We start from the raw sequence: 17,212 nt of genomic DNA on the forward strand, positions 1-17,212 counted from the left end.
GGTTCAAGGAAAGCGGGACCAAAAAGAAGACCCTTCCTAAAAAAAAAAAAAAAAAAAAAAAAAAAAACTTGGACTTTTAAAGTGTTATAATTTTTAAAAACTGGGATTTTACAAGATGGACTTTATATTGTGATAATAATAGTGAGGATAAACAAGAAAGAAAAGGTTGTGGTTTAACAGTGATGTGTCTTTGTGTCAAATTGACAAGGGGTCAATTGTACTAGTTGGTGTTTGTCAACTTGACACAGACTGAAGTGACCTGGAGGAGTTTCTTCCAGCAGACTGGCCTGTGGTCATGCCTGTGAGATATTTTCTTAATAATTAATTGATATGGTAGGACCCAGTCCACTGTGGACAGTACCTTCCCTGGATAGGTGGGCCTGGGCTGTATAAGAGGGGAGAGTGAAGGGCTAAAGAAATTGCTCAGTGGCTAAGAACATTGGCTGCTCTTGCAGAGGACCTGGCTTTGGTTCCCAACAGCCACATGGTGGCTAACAACCATAACTCCAGTTCCAGGGGATCTAACACCTTCTTCTGTCCTCTGCAAGCATTTTATGCACAGGAGCATTTACGTTCATACAGGCAAAATACTCATATACCTTAAAATATAAAGGAAATTAATCAATAAAAAATTTAATTGCTAAAAGGAGGAGTGGGGTGAGCAGGCCAGGGGAGCAAGCTAGTAAGGGAGGGTCTCCCTCCCTGGGAAGGGTCCTGCTGTCTCACTCTTCAGGCTCTGGCTTACCAAGCTGCTTTCCCTGCTGTCCCTGTTAGAACATGGCACCATGGGGACTTTGGCTGAGGTGAAGGCCAAGTAATTCTCACCCACTGGTCAGCCACAGGGACGGGAGAGTACTGAGAGCCCAGAGCCCTAGTCCAGCCTCTCAAGTAAGGGACAAAAGACACTCCCCACCCCTGGATCCCAGGTAGAAGCCCAGAGCCAGGTACCATAGTTCTGGAGGGGATGTGCAGGCAGGAGAATCTAGCTAGCCTGGAGTAGACTGTCAAGTGGCAGAAACAATGGAGGGGAGACCCTGCTTCAACAAGGGCCTAGAAGGCAGGAACCAAGTCCTCTATTGTCTGTGCACACATACATTGTTCACACCACCACGTACAAATAAATTAAAAACGAAAAGAAAAAGATCACTCTAGCTTCTCTCTGGTAAATAGGTGAATGGAAGTTTGGTACAGGGAGAACCAGAGGAGGTGGTCGGAGGTGATGGTGATGAGAGCTTGGGGGAAAGAGATACAGATGCTGGAGGCTTGTAAGGGGACAGGATTTGGATCACACTTTGGTTTGATTTGGTTTGATTTTTTAATACAGGGTCTCCCTGTATCTCCAGGGAACTCTATGCAGACCAGGCTGGCCTTGAACTTAGAGATTCCCCTGGCCTCTGCCTCCGGAGTGCTGGGATTAAAGGTGTGCTCCTTGTAATTTTTATTTTACTTTCTGTATCTCAGATTTTATTCATTCAAGATATTTCATGTGACTGGCATCATCCAATATTTTTGCTTTTCTGTCTTTATTTCAGTTAGAATGTTTTTGTTTAAATAATTTTTTTACTTTTTTTTTTAATCTTTTTGAGATAGGGTCTCCCTATAGCCCCAGCTGGCCTGGAGCTCACTTTGTAGACCAGACTGGCCTTGAACTCAGAGAAATCTGCCAGAATCTGCCTCCAGAGTGCTGGGATTAAAGGTGTGTGTCACTGAGTGTCCAACCTATTCACCTCTTAATGATGGCATGTCTTAATACCTTGGCGATAGTTTCCACACCTAAATTTTGAAGGACACAGTTGAATGACAGCACCACATTCTTGCTCTGAGTGATGCTGTCGTGAATGTTGACTTTCAAGTATCTGTTTGAAAACATCTCTTGCTTTCCTTTTATTTTCTTTGATATTTGAGCTCTTTTTTCAATATCTTATTTGTTTTAGGGAAATTGCCAGATATGATAATTTAATCCCAGCACTTGGGAATCAGAGACAGGGGGATGTCTGTGAGTTTGAGGCCAACCTGGTCTATATAGTGAGCTCTAATACAAGGCAGGGTACATACTGAGCCCTCCCCCGGCCAAAAAAAATCCTTATAAAATAATCAGGAATGCTTGATAATTTGTGTGTCATCCTTACTAAGGGGCCATGGGACTCTTCCCTGTATCACTCCAATTTCAGTGTATGTGGCACTGAAGTGAGCACTTTTTTTTCAAGGTAGGATTTTCCTAAGTAGGTCAGCCTGGGACTTCCAACACTCCTGCCTCAGCCTCCCAAATGCTGGGATTACACACTTGAGCCCTGTTTATGTGTACATTTTTTTTTTTTGGCCTTTGTTGAACAAGGGTGTCCCTGTAGCCCCAGCTGTCCTGGAACTTACTAGGTAGACCAGGCTGGCCTCGAACTCGAAAAGATCCACCTGCTTCTGCCTCCCACGAGCTGGGATTAAAGGCCACCACCTGGAACTTACTAGGTAGACCGTGATGACCTGCAAGTCATAGAGATTCACCTGTCTCTGCCCCCCAAGTGCTGGGATTAAAGGCATGTGCCACCATGACCAGCTAATATTTTTTTATTTTTTCTAAAAAACACTTTATTTGTCATTTATATTTTATGTACGTAAGTGCATTGCCTGCATGTGTATAAGTGTACCCATGTTGTGTATAGCCTGTGCAGGTCAGAAAAAGGTGTCAGGTTCCCTGGAACTGGAGTTACAGACAGTTGTTAGCTGCCATGGAGGTGCTGGGAATCGAAAATGGGTCCTCTGCAACAGCAACCAGTGTTCTTAACTGCTGAGCTGTCTCTCCAGCCCTAAAAATATTTTAGCCAGGCCTAGTGGTACACACCTTTAATGCCATCACTTGGGCGGCAAATCTCTGTGAGTGCACAGAATCAGGGCTGTGCTCCACACCCGGCCCCTCTTTGTTGCTTCATTTTCCTATTCCCACTACAGCTCCCTTACACTATTCCTCTTTAATTGTCTTTGTTATAGCAATTTTTTTTTTGAGACAGGGTCTCAATGTAGCCCCAGCTTGGCTGGAACTCACTGTGCAGACCATTCTGGCCTCGATCTCTCAGAGATGTGCCTGTCTCTGCATCTCCAGTACTAAAAGGCCTGTGCCAACACTCTCAGGTCTGACAGCCATCTTAATGTGAGGTTTTATGGCATGGTGGTTTTATTATTTTCCTAATAGTAATGCAGTATGGGTGTCTTTTGTGAGCTTGCCTGTCATTTGAATATCTTAGCTTGAAAAATACCTGCTTAAGTCCTTTGCCTGTGTTTTACAGTACTGTTTGATTTCCCCAGTGAACTGTAGATCTTCTTTATGTAATTTGGGCATTAATCCCTTATCCAATCTGTAATCTAAAAATATGTCTTCCAGGCTTCGATCACCTTTCTTTCTGTATTCTGTCTCGTTTCTTTTGATTTACTCTTCAATTTTTTTAAATAACATCAGGTTTATTGGTGCACATCTTTAATCCTGCTACTCAGGAGCAGAGTCAGGCAGATCTCTGTGAGATCAAGGCCAGTCTGGTCTACTTAGCAAGTTTCAAGCCAGCTGGGGTTACGGGGAAACCCTGTCTCAACACAATAAAGATCAATTTTTATTACACTTTTAAATTTATTTTGTGTGTGAATGGGCACCTACAGGCCCCGGCACACATGATGAGGTCAGAGCACACCTTGGAGAAGTCAGTTCTCTCCTTCCTCTTATTCGGGTCCTGCCCATGGAACTTAGATGTTAGGCTTGGTAGGCAAGCACCTTTACCCTGAGCTTTCTTATCTGATCCTTGTCTTTTTTTAATCTCTAAAGATTAGTAAACACAGATTTCTTAAGGAAAAGTGAAAAAGAGCTCCTGAGCATGGGAGGGCTTCAAGGAAGAACAACCTGGTTTTTTGTTTGTGTTTTGTTTGTTTGTTTTGAGACAGTCTCTTTTGACAGAGCCCAGGCTGACCTAGAACTCTCTGTGCAACCGAGCATGTCCTTCAATTCCTGACCCTGCAGCCTCTACCTCCAACAAGGTAGGCTGACAGGTATGCAGCCCACCTGCAATCAGCATGGTGCAGCACACCTGTGATCAAACATAAACAACAACAAAATAAGGTGGGGAGTGACAGAGGAAAACATCAGACATCAACCACTGGTTGCCACACACCCATGCACACACATGCACACACTAACAAAAATATACACCACACATACACAGAGAAGGGGGAGAACTCAGTGACTAGTGAGATTTATTGATGAGTTGTAGAAAAGCCAATTTAGAAGGGAAAAATCAAGGCTTCTGTTTTGGCCACAGTAATTCAGAGATGAAAGCTGGGTATAATGGTACCTGTCTGCAAATCCAGCTGAGCAGGAAGATTATAGGTTCAAGGCCAGGATGGATACATAAGGACACCCTGTCTGCCATCAATAATAATAATAATAATAATAATAATAATAATAATAATATATTTTGAGATGATTCTGATGTTTAGGCAGGCAGACCTAAAGCCTGGAACTGTAAAGGAGCAGCAAGAATTATCATCTGGAAGCCATGAACTTGTAGATGGATCCCAAAGCCCTGAGCTCCCTGAGCAGTGAGGATGAAAGAGAAAAGTTCTAAGGACAGAGCTGCAGCTGCAAACAACAGGAAGTTGGGGGTGGTTCTGATGGGCTGGCGCAGAGAGGGGTGCTAACCCAGCAAATGAGACTGAGAGGTATGGTTGGTGAGACTGGAGGAAAAGCAGGGAGCTGTGGATCTGAGAATCTGAGTGAAGACAGGACTTCCAGAAAGAACTGATAATCTATCTCCGTTAAAGACTACTGAGAGTGGGGTGGAAAGCTGGCTCAGTGGTTAAGGGCACTGGTTGCTCTTGCAAGGGACCTGGGTTTGATTCCCAGCACCCACATGGAGGCTAACAAAGGTCTGTAACTCCAGTTCCAAGGTAATCCAAAGCCCCCTTCTGATCTCTGCAGGCATTGCGTGACACTTATGCACTTTCATACATGCAGGCAATACACTCATACAAATAAATATTAAAAAAAAAAAAAAAAAAAAATTTTGTGGTGGGACACACCGGTAGGCTATGCTGAAGAGGCAGAGGCAGGAGGGTCTGGAGTTCGAGGCCAGCCTGGGCTATGTAGCACTTTTTGCTGGGCGTGGTGGCGCACACCTTTAATCCCAGCACTTGGGAGGCAGAGGCAGGCAGATCTCTGAGTTCAAGGCCAGCCTGGTCTACATAGTGAGTTTCAGGACAGCTGGGGCTATAGGGACCCTGTCTCAAAAAGACCAAAAAGAAACTTTGAGCTTTGGTAGGATGATGTAGTGCTGACTTTGGCCATAATGGTCTCACTGGCTTGGGAGTAGGAAAATCTGTTCGGAATGGATTTTATGTTTGTTTGTTTAATTTTGGTTTTGCTTTTGAGACAGGGTCTACCTGTAGCCCCTGCTGGTCTGGAACTCTCTATGGAGACCAGGCTGGTGTCCATCTCACAGAGATCTGCCTGCTTCTGCCTCCTGGGTGGTGGCATTAAAAGTATGCCCCACCACACTCAATTGTTTCCTTTTTTGAGATGGAATCTCACTGTGTAGCTCAGACTAGACCTTGCTGTGTAGCTCAGGCTGGCCTAGATTTCTCCAGTCTCCTGCCTTGGCCTCCTGAGTCCTGGGATTATAGGCTTGCACCACTGGAAAGCTGGCTGTGAACAGGAGCAACAATGGTAATTTAAGGAGACCCCAACACATTTTCTGGGGGTAGTGCCTAAGTTCTGGGAGGTTCTCAGACCATTAGCAGGTGGAATGGAGGGAAATGAGGAGTATTTAGGAATTTTCCCTTATCTGCATCTTCTTTTTTGTGTTTTGTTTGTTTTAAACATTTAGTGTGTCTGGGTATGGGGGGTGTTTTGGTGTGTCAGTGTGTGTGTTTGACATGGGGTATCATGTATCCCAGGCTGGCTTCAAAGTCACTGTGTAGCCAAGGATGACCTTGAGTGTCTGATCCTTCTGCCTCTACTTTCTGAGTGCTGGGATTCCAGGCTGGTGTCACCATGCCCAGTTGGTGTGGCTGTGGGGATCAAACCTAGGCCTTCATGCCCGCTAGGTAAGGACTCTAGCAACTGAGCCACAAACAGAGCCCTCTGTTGGTTATTTTTATTTATCTATTTATTTTGGTCTCAAAATAAGGTCTCCCTTTGTAGCCCTGGCTGATCTGAATGTACACACCCATGTTTGCTGAACGTCTACACTACTAAACCTTGGCCCTTCTTCCCCTCTTATCTTCTCCCATATGTCTTTAGTGGCAGTGGCTGCGTGTACCCTGGAGGGGATTGTAAGGAAATAGATTGCTAGTAGTTCCCTTCAGAGTAGCAAAATGAAAGGATCAAGAGAGGAAGCAGGAAGCCAGATGGTAGTACCACTTGTAATCCAGGCCCCAGGACACTGAGGCAGGAGAATGTCTGATGTCTGCCTGGGCAATGTAGCAAGACCCTGTCTTAAAAACTAAAAGAAAGGGGGGTGGATGGAGAGATGATTCAGTGGTTAGAAGCACTGGCTGTTCTTGCACAGTACCCAGGATCAGTTCCCAGCATCCACATGGCAGCTAACAACCATTTGTAACGCCAGTTCCCGACACCCTTTCTGACCTCCACTGGCATGCAGGACACAAGTGCACTTACACACATGCAAGCAATACACTCATACATATAAAATTTTTTTAATATTTTATTTATTATTTTTGTTTTATGTATGTGTATGTATTGATTGTGTGTATGTAAGTGCACCCATGTCATGCAATGCCCACAGAGAACAGAAGAGGCTGTTGGATCCCCTGGAACTGGAGTTTCGGACAGTTGTTAGCTGCTATGTGGGTGCTGGGATTTGAACCTAGGTCTTCTGCCAGAACAACCAGTGTTCTTAACTGCTGAGCCATCTCTCCAGCCCCACACATAAAATTTTTGTTAAATACTTTTTTTAATCTACAGAAAGAAGGACTCAGGACATGATTCAGTTGATAAAGTTCCTAAGTAACATGGATCCAAAGCCCCAGGTATGATTGCCAGTACCACAGAAACCTGATGGTGAATGACTGTAATCTGAGCTCCCAGGAGGTAGAGACTGGAGGAGCAGAAGCTCAGGGTCTCCCTCAGTTGGGTGGGTAGTTCAAACCCACTGCGGGCTAGCTCCTTTGTCAATAAATAAATAAATAAATAAATAAATAAATAAATAAATAAATAAACAACCTATCTACTGGAAGAACAATGACCAAATGGAGCTTGGTCCAGGTTCATGGAGGGACTCTGAGTTCAACTAGGTCAGCTCTTCTAGAGAATCATTGCTTACATTCCCAACCATAATCTAAAAAAAAAAAAAAAAAAAAAAAATCATATTAAAGAGGATGGTGTAGGTCCAGGGTGGAAGATGGTGAGCTGATAGAAACTGCAGCCGGCACAGTGATTGAGGCATGTTAGCACAGGAACATAATCTCAGCACTTGGATAGCTGGGGCTGGAGAGTTCAAGGCCAGCCTGTGCTATATTGTTCTTGATCCTATCTCAGAAAAATAAAAAGAAATCAAGATTCTGATCTCGAAGACATGTAATCCCAGCCACTACAGAGGCTGAAGTAGGAGTGTCCCAAGTTCAAAGCCTGCCTGTGCTACATACAAACATCAGGCCAGCCTGCGCAACTTCAGGAGAGTTTGTCTTAAAATAAAAGGAGTATGTGCAGGTGTGGTGTCCACACCTTTAATCCTAGCACTCAGTAGGCAAAGGGGAGGGATCTCTGTGAGTTGGAGGGCAACCTGGTCTACCTAGTGAGTTCTAAGTTAGCTGGGGGTACAGATAGACTGTCTCAAAAAATAAATAAATAAATGAAATAAATAAATAATAAATAAAAAATAAACAAGAAGAGTGAAAGACTGGAGTGTGGTTGTATATACCTGTAATCTCAGTACACAACAGACAGAGGCAGGAGGATCCCAGCAAGTTGGTGGCCAGCCTTGGCTACATAGCAAATTCCTGCTGTTAGTCCACCCAGGCTCCCAAAGATCAGCTAGTCTTCAGTCTACAGCAGCAAGACGCACTCACCAGCGAGAGAGAGAAGGCAAGCAGCAAGAAGCCCGGCATTCTTCTCTGCCACGGCCTTTTGTACAGGCTGCCATCAGAAGGTAACACCCACATTTAGGGCGTGTCTTCCAGCTTCAGATGATCCAATTAAGAAGATCTCTCCCATTTCAGTTAATCCCAGATCCAGTCAAGTTGACACCCAGGATTAGCTATCACACTTAGCATAATATTTACTTGCTTTATTTTAGAGTTTTTTGCTTAAATTTTATTTGTAAGCCAGGCATGGAGTGCACGCCTTTAATCCCAGCACTTGAGAGGCAGAGACAGGCAGATCTCAAGGCCAGCATGGTCTACATAGTGAGTTCCAGGCCAGTTGGGGCTACAGGGAGACCCTGTCTCAAAAGACTGGAAAAAAATTTATTTTGTGTGTATGACTCATGCCATGGTATGCAGGTGAAGGTCAGATGACAACTTGCAGTGGTTGGTTCTCCCCTTCCACCATGTCGGTCCCCAGGATAAATATTAGGTTGTGGCAAGTGCCCCTACCCTCTGAGCCAACTCTCCAGCACTTAATTAGTGTATGCATATGTATGTGGCCCAGAAGTCAAAGTCAGAGGATAACTTGGGGCAGTCCTCTCCTTCCACCACGTGGGTCCCATAGATTCAACTCAGGTGCTCAGGCTTGGCAGCAAGGGCCCTTACATCCTGAGCCAGCTCACTGGCCCAAACTTAGCATAATGTTTCCCATGTTCATCCATATTAGTCAGACTTCCATTCTTTTTATGGATAAATACTATTCCATTGATGAATATATGCTATTTTGTTTCCATCCATTCATCTGTTGGTAGACATTTGGTCTGTTTACACCTGCCATTGTCCATTTTTGTGTTGCTATAACAAAATACCTAATACTGGATATTTTATTTTACTTTTTTATTTTATTTTTTTTTCGGTCTTTTTGAGACAGGGTCTCCCTGTAGCCCCAGCAGGCATGGCACTCACTATGTAGACCAGGCTAGCCTTGAACTTACAGAGATCCACCTGCCTCTGCCTCCTGAGTGCTGGGACTAAAGGCATGCACCACCATGCCGAGCAATTTATTTTTTATTTTATTTTTATTTTTTGGTCTTTTTGAGACAGGGTTGCCCTACAGACCCAGCTAGCTGGCCTGGAACTCACTATGTAGACCAGGCTGGCCTTGAACTCATAGAGATCCACCTGCCTCTCTGCCTCCCAAGTGCTGGGACTAAAGGCATATGCCACCACACCCAACTTTATTTCTTTTTATTTTATGTGTATGAGTGTTTTGCCTCTATATGTAAGTGCACCACGTGCATGCAATGCCTGCAGAAGCCAGAAGGGGGTATCAGATCCTTCGAAACTGGATTTATGGTTGGTTGTTAGCCACCCATGTGGCTTCTGGGAACAGAGCCCTGGTCCTTCGGAAGAGCAGCCAGCTGAGTCAGCTCTCTAGCCCCAGACTGGGTAATTTATAAAGAAGAGAAAGTCATCTGTCACAGTTCTGGAGACTGAGAAGTCCAAATAAGGGTGCTGGCAGCTCTGGATGTCTGAGCTGCACTCTTTCCAAGCATTCCTTCATGGTCTCTGCTTGTGTTACTGCTCTGAGTTCCCTCAATGAGGTTACCTGAAAATGAAGATGAAATAAATCCTTTCCTCCCCAAGTTGTTTTATCACACAACAGAAAACAAACTTAGACAGTTACCTCATAACATTTATTCAACTATTTCACAAGTAGTCACATCTTACCTGGCAGGTCAGTGTTGTACTACATAGCATCCAGCTCTGAGTCTTTTCTTCCCCAGCAGCCTGCATAGCACCTTCCCTCACTATGGAAACTAGCCCCAGGGACAGAGTTTGAAATTGATTTTTCTGTATTCAAAATGAGTGGTGTCTTCAGCAATCGGGACTTACCAAGTAAGCCAGGTAACCAAGAGCAGTGGCAATAACTACTGTTGTTTTAGAGACCTCTGGGCTCTCCCTGACCAGGGACTCATAAGGAAATATCTCAGGCTTAACACTTGAATTTTGTTTAATAACCCATGTCTTCTCAGAGTACCACAGTCTGTTCATACAGGATACCTCTGTTTTAACACCTTTATTTTTCATTAAAAATTAGCCTACTGACTAGTGGGCTTCAGCTTCCTAAGGCTTTTTCTTAGATATTGGTTTTGGTTAACCCACCTGCTACCCCTTGCCCCACATCCCTATATCCGTACCCTGCTGATTCCTTCAGCCGGTATGCTCCCCTCTTCTTCATTTCACATGTGTTCTACTATCCCTCTGTTTTTTAACTGGGTTGTGAGATGGGCCTCCCTGTGGCTTTTCATACCCTCTTTGGGTTAGCCCTCTCTTTCATGCTCAGATTTCCCCCAAATTCCCACATCTCTCCCTGCGTAAGCCTTTCCACCCCCAGTATTCCACCTCACTACCTTCATTTCACCTATAATCTATGGTCCTCCTCTCTGAACATGTCCCTCCTCCCAAAGGCCCCTTTCTAGTTTCCTGGCTTCTACTTGTGCTCCAACTTAAACACACAAAACACACGATGCAAAGCTAGGATCTGCGTCTGAGAGAAAACGTGGGGTTTGTCTTTCTGAGTCTCAGTTAGCTCACTCAGCACTTCTCCAGTTCCATCCACTTACCTGAAATTTTCCTGACTTGTTTTTCTTTACAACTGAATAATAGTCCACTGTATATATGTGCCAGAGTTTTCCTGTCCATCACCTGTTGTTGACTTCTAGGTTAATTCATTTCCTAGCTATTGTGAATAGAGCAGCAATGAACACGAGACATGAGTGTGTAAATGTCTCTATAGTTGGGTTTTGATATCACATTCTCCCATTGTGTTTTGGGATGCCCTATGTGATATGACAGGGCCTTATTGTGATAACGTTCCATCACATTACTCCAGTGTGCGAGCTCAGTGCTGCAATGGCATCACAGTGCTCTAATATGATATCACAATGCCCCCATTGGAATATCACAAAACCCCATTGTGACACCACAGCGCTTCACTGTGCCATCTCAATGCTGCATTGTGACATTACAATACTACATATATTGTTTCATCACAATACTCCAATATGCCATCAAAATGCTGCATTATGACATCACAGCCCTATTATAATATCAGTTTTCTATTGTGATATCACAATGTTTTGTCCAATTACAGTGCTCTATTGTGACATCACAATGCTACATTTAGATGCCTCAGTGCTGAATTTTTTATATAAAAGCACTACATTGTAGCATAACAATACTCCACTGAGCCAGTAGAATGTGAATTGTGGCAACACAGGTCTCCACTGTGCCATCACAATGTGACAATTTGAACTCGCAATGCTCTATTACAATTTTAATGCTCAATTATGACATCGCAATACCTTGTTGTGACATCACAATATTGCATTGTGATATCCCAATTCACCCTTGTGCCATCAAAATGTGAATTATGGCATTACAATGCTCCATTGGACCATCCCAATGCCCCATTGTGACATCACAATGCTGCGTATATAATCAGCATACTCCATTGTGCCAATATAATGTGGCTTTGTTTTGGGTGGTTTTGTTTTAGGCGGTTTTGTTTTTTTGTGTAGCCTTGGCTGGCCTGGAACCTGCTATGTAGACCAGGCTAGGCTTAAACTAAGAAAGAGCCACCTGCCTCTGCTGCCTGAGTGCTGAGATTAAAGGTGTACACCACCACCATGCCTAGTAATAATGTGGCTTTGTGACATCACAAAGCTCTATTGTAGTGTCATGATGCTCCATTGTAATGACACAATTCTCCATGTTAATGACACAAAATCCCATTATGAAATCATAATGTCATAATGTGATGTCACAAAAGTGATAATGATATTTATGATATTTGATAATGATAATTATTGATAATTCAATAATTCATTGTACCATCACAATGCTTCATTTGACATCAGAATATAGCATTTTGACATTACAATGTATATTATAACATCTCAATGCACCATTGTGACATCAATCTATACCATCACATGTAAATTGTGGCATCACTGTGCTCCTTGGAGACATCAAAATGACCCACTGTGAGATCAAAATGTCAAGTGTTGTGCTGTCATTATGTTATGTCATAATGCTGCAGTATGATATCATACTGAATTTTGACATCATCGTGCTCCATTATGACATCACATTGTTCAATTTTAGCCTCGCAAAAGTGAATTATGATAATACAATACTCCATTTTGTTATCACAATGTTCCTTTGTTCCATCACAATATTATTACATTTTGACATAACAATGCATCATTGCACTATCACAATGTGAATTGTGGCATCAAAATGCTCCACTATGGCATCACAATGCCTATTGGGACTTCACAATCCCTATTTTTTCATTATTGTGACATAAAAATGCTCAGTTGTGGCATCACTTTACAATCTCCCATTTTGGCATTACAATGATCCATTGTAATATCATAATGCTCCACTGTGACATCAGAATGCTCCATTGTGACATAACAATCTCCATAGTGATATCACAGTGTTTCATGTCATCATAATGCTCCATCATGACATGAAAATGCTAATTATGACATGACAATTCTCCATTATGTCAAGACAACATGCTACTATGATATCACAGTGCTGCATGTTTCATCACAATGATGCATTGTGTTCTCAGAATCCTGGACTGCAGCCTCATGATGTCTCATGCTGGCTTACCATTGCTCCATCTAGTGTGGCATTCTAGTGCTTCATGGTAACAAACACACATTGTGAACTCACAGTGCTCCATTGTGGCATCATATATTTCAATGTAATATCACAATTATCCATTTTGACATCACAATTCACTAACATTGCCAGGGACTCGAACCCGCGACCCCCGGTGAGGTGAGGATTGGGGATGAGTAAGCACGCTGTTCGCCAGCCCACGCCGCCCCTATTACCCAGGGACACTCAGACACAATGGGGAGCCTAGTCATGCTGGGACTCATTTATTGCAAGTGTTCCAAAGCTTATAAAGGCATCTGGAACTCCCCGAGGGTGAACCTTAAGGATGGTCATGCGTTCATCATGCACTCCTCAGCAGAAAAGAAGTATTCTTCAGACTTTCAAAGCAAGCCAGGCTGTGCTCCCAGTAACTTCCTTTCGGACCTATGCAAGGTGGGGTCTTTAGGTCCCCACAAACATGACACCACAATACGCCACTATGGCATCATAATGCTGTAATGTGGAGTCACAATATTGCATTGTGGCACTACAGTACACAATTGTGCATCACAATGTGAATTATTCATCACAATGCTCTATTTTCACCTCACAATCAAACATTGTTACAACTCAGTGCTATATTGTGACATCAAAACACTCCATTGTGACAACATAGAATCCCATTGTGATAACACAAAGCCATATTTGCCATCACAATGCAACATACTGACATCAGAATGCTCTACTATGAAACAATAGTACCATTTTGACATTGTAATGCTCCATTCTGTCATCCAAAGCTACATTGGGACAATACAGTTCTCCATGTGACTTTACAATACTTCATGTGACATAAAGATGTTCTAGTGTGATATAAAATTTTTCCATGGTAATACCACAAAAATGAATTTTTATAATTCAATGCTCCATTGTGCCATCACAATATAGCATTGTGATATCACTATGTACCATTATGGCATCACCATGTGAATTGTGACATCACAATGTGAATTGTGGCATCAAGTGCTCCATTTTGACATCACAATGCCAGCTACATTGTGACATAAAAATTAGCCATGGTGAAATCACAAGACTCAATTGTGAAATCAAAAGGCCCCATTATGACATCACAAGGCCCTATTGTGACATCACAAAAGTGAATTGTAATTATTCAGTGCTCCATTGTGCCATCACAATACTGAATTTTTTTTTTGTTTTTTTGTTTTGTGTTTTTGTCTTTTTGAAACAGGTTCTCCCTGTACCCATAGGTGGCCTGGAACTCACAATGGAGACCAGGCTGGCCTCGTTCTCACAGAAATTTGCCTGCTTCTGCCTCCCAAGTGTGGGAATTAAAGCCATGCACCACCGTGCCCAGCATAACAACACTGAATTTTTATATCGCAATCCTGCATTGTGTCATCAAAATCCTCTATTATGACATTTTGAATACCCATGGTCACATCACAATGTTGCATTATGACATAGTCATGCCTCATTGTAACAATACAACACCCCATTGTGACATTACAAGACTTCATTTTATAATCAGAATGTCCCAATTTGACAGCACAAATTGCCATTTTTTTATTTTCACAATACCCATTTTTTAACATCAAAAGTCTACTTTGTGACATCGGATTGCTCAATTATGGCATCACAGTCCTCTGCTGTGATAGCACAACAGTCTATTGTGATATCACAAGACTACATAGTTATAAAGCAAAGACTTATTATCACAAAATGCCACATTGTCACATCATTATGCCAGATTGTGATATTACAATAATATGTTGTGACATCATAATGTTTCATTATGTTGTCACAGTGATTCATTGTGAATCACGACATCATAGTCTCCATTGTTGCATCAAAGTGATGCATTATTACATCACAATATTTCAGTAGACCAACACTGCAATATCAAAAAGCTCAATTATGGTACAACAATGCTTCATTTGGACACTATAAAGGTAAACTGAGGTAATGCAATGCACCATAACACAGAAATATGATATGGAAATAATCCATTGCAACATTGAAATGCTCCATTTGGGTTTTTTGTTATTTTTTTTAATTTTTGGGGGGGGGTCTTTTTGAAGCAGGGTCACCCTGTGGCCCCAGCTGTCCTGGAACTCACTTTAGCATATATTCCTTGTACAAAGTGATGGGCTTCATAATCATTTTTTAAGATTCTTTTTTTTTAATCTTTAGAAACAATTTATTGAGATTTTCAAACATGCATATGAGGTGTTTTTATCAAATCCACACCTACTCCCTCCCCTCCAACTCCTCTCATATCTCCCCATCACTTTTTTCTTACAACTTTGTATATGCTTTCTTTTTTTAAATGGGCTTTTTGCTCTAACATTCCCCCCTCTGAAGAGGTAATCCTAAAATCTTTTGGGGATTAGATAAAAGCTCCCAAATACTTTTGATATTTTGGGTCTTTGAAAGAGAGTATGTTGCTAAGAGGCCCAAGGACATTTTGACTTTTAGCCAAGAAACTGGCTACCTTTCTTTGGGATCTTTTTATCCTAACTGCCTAGTCAATTCCTACCTCCTATTCTTATCACACCATCCTCTGAAGAGGTTACCCAAATTGCCAATGGGGACTCAGGAAGCAGACCACTCTGGCTTCTTCCATGCTGAACAGGGACACAGTGTGAAGCAACTGGGGTACCCCTTCAATGGATCTATCTAAATTCTCCATTTGTAACAGAACAAGCTACAAAATAACAAAGTTGCATTGTGACATCACAATGCCCCATTGTAACACTAGAATGCACTATTGTGACCCCCACAATGCCTCATTATGACATCACAAAGCCCCATTGACACTAGGATGTCTATTGTGATATCACAGTGCCACACTGAGATAACAGAATGCTCCATTGTGACAATAAAAAGTATCACCATGACATCACAGTATATTATTGTGCCGTCCACACATGAATACTGGTGTCACATTCTCTGTTGTTTCATCACAACCTGGTTTTGACATCAGAATGTTCCATTATGGCATCAAATTGCCAAATTACAACCATAGAATTCTGCATTATGTTAACTGTTTTTGATACCAAATTCATATTACATTGAAGCATCACAATGCCCCTTTTGATATCACAATTCAACATTGTGAATCACAGTGCCCCACTGTGAAATCACATATTATATTGCCACGTTCTGATATTACTGTTCTACACTGAGAAATCAAAATTCTCCAATGTGACAGCACAATGTTCCATGGCAACATCAAAATAAACAACTTGAAGGGGTTGGAGAGATGACTCAAGGGTTAAGAGCACTGGCTGCTTTCTTGCAGAGGACCTGGGTTCGACTCCCAGCACCCACGTGGTGGCTAACAACTGTCTGTTCCAGGGGATCTGACACCCTCTTCTGACCTCTGCTGACATTGTATGACAGGGGTACACTTACATACATGCAAGCAATACACTCATACACATAAAAATAGTAAATATAGGCTGGGCATGGTGGCGCACGCCTTTAATCCCAGCCCTTGGGAGGCAGAGGCAGGCGAATCTCTGTGAGTTCAAGGCCAGCCTGGTCTACATAGTGAGTTCCAGGACAGCTGGAGCTACAGGGAGACCCTGTCTCAAAAAGACCAAAATAATAATAATAATAACAATAATAATAATAATAAATAAAATTTTAAAAAATAAACAACTGACACATCATAAATAGAATTTTGGCATCATAACACTCCATTTTTCCATCATAATACTACATTATGGTGACACAATGTTTTATTGTGTCATCACAATGCTCCACTATGACACAAGAAAGCACCATTGTTGTTACTGATCTTTGAGTGTCACTTGTTGATTACAAGGTCCACCCATTTGGGCAGGTTTACTGCAGGACACAGAGCATCTGTTCCCATTAGTCTTATATCCAGGGGAGCTGTGGTGCAGGACATCTGTCCTAGGTGGAGAAACATAATTCTCAGGAGAAACACTGATGGTCATGGACTCTCTGGCAAAGGGGGCCTCTGCCCCAGGTTTCTCCATCCTCCAGGTTGTTACCATAGGGCTTATTTATAACCTAGGAGCAAGTCAAGCACTCTTGAGTGACCCATTTAATTAGGGTATTACACATGGCTTGAGGGACATGATGTAATAACTCACACAAAAGGGGCTTAGACAGCATCTCATATCTAACCTGGAGGACCAACCTAGCCACAGTGCTCCTTAGAGGAATCCCACAGGCACACTGTTGAAACCAAATCTGTGGAGCTCAACTTTCTCACAGAGAAAGGAAGGATATAGGGGTCCATCCCATCTATATGTCCAATGCAAGGACTATGGAGTGACAAGTAAGATGTGAGCTATGCACTTTACAGATGAGAATTCATGGCTTGTACCATGGCAAACAAACTATAGGTCTTTATTACTAAAATTCCTTTTGGGAGGCACAGACAATGTCCTGCCCCCTCTGC

General features: G+C 42.5%; 1 non-coding gene and 1 pseudogene across 1 annotated transcript; one reads left to right on the forward strand and one right to left on the reverse strand.

Annotated features, from left to right (window-relative positions):
* Positions 1–17,212, forward strand: part of LOC103748236 — a 103,110-nt pseudogene that overhangs the window by 49,575 nt on the left and 36,323 nt on the right.
* Positions 2,089–2,195, reverse strand: LOC115067310. Its single transcript, XR_003846737.1, has one exon. It is a non-coding gene; the product is annotated as a U6 spliceosomal RNA (small nuclear RNA).

The sequence above is a fragment of the Nannospalax galili genome, unplaced genomic scaffold (genome assembly GCF_000622305.1).
Source record: "Nannospalax galili isolate Female #2095 unplaced genomic scaffold, S.galili_v1.0 scaffold104, whole genome shotgun sequence".
Classification (NCBI taxonomy): Eukaryota; Metazoa; Chordata; class Mammalia; order Rodentia; family Spalacidae; genus Nannospalax; species Nannospalax galili.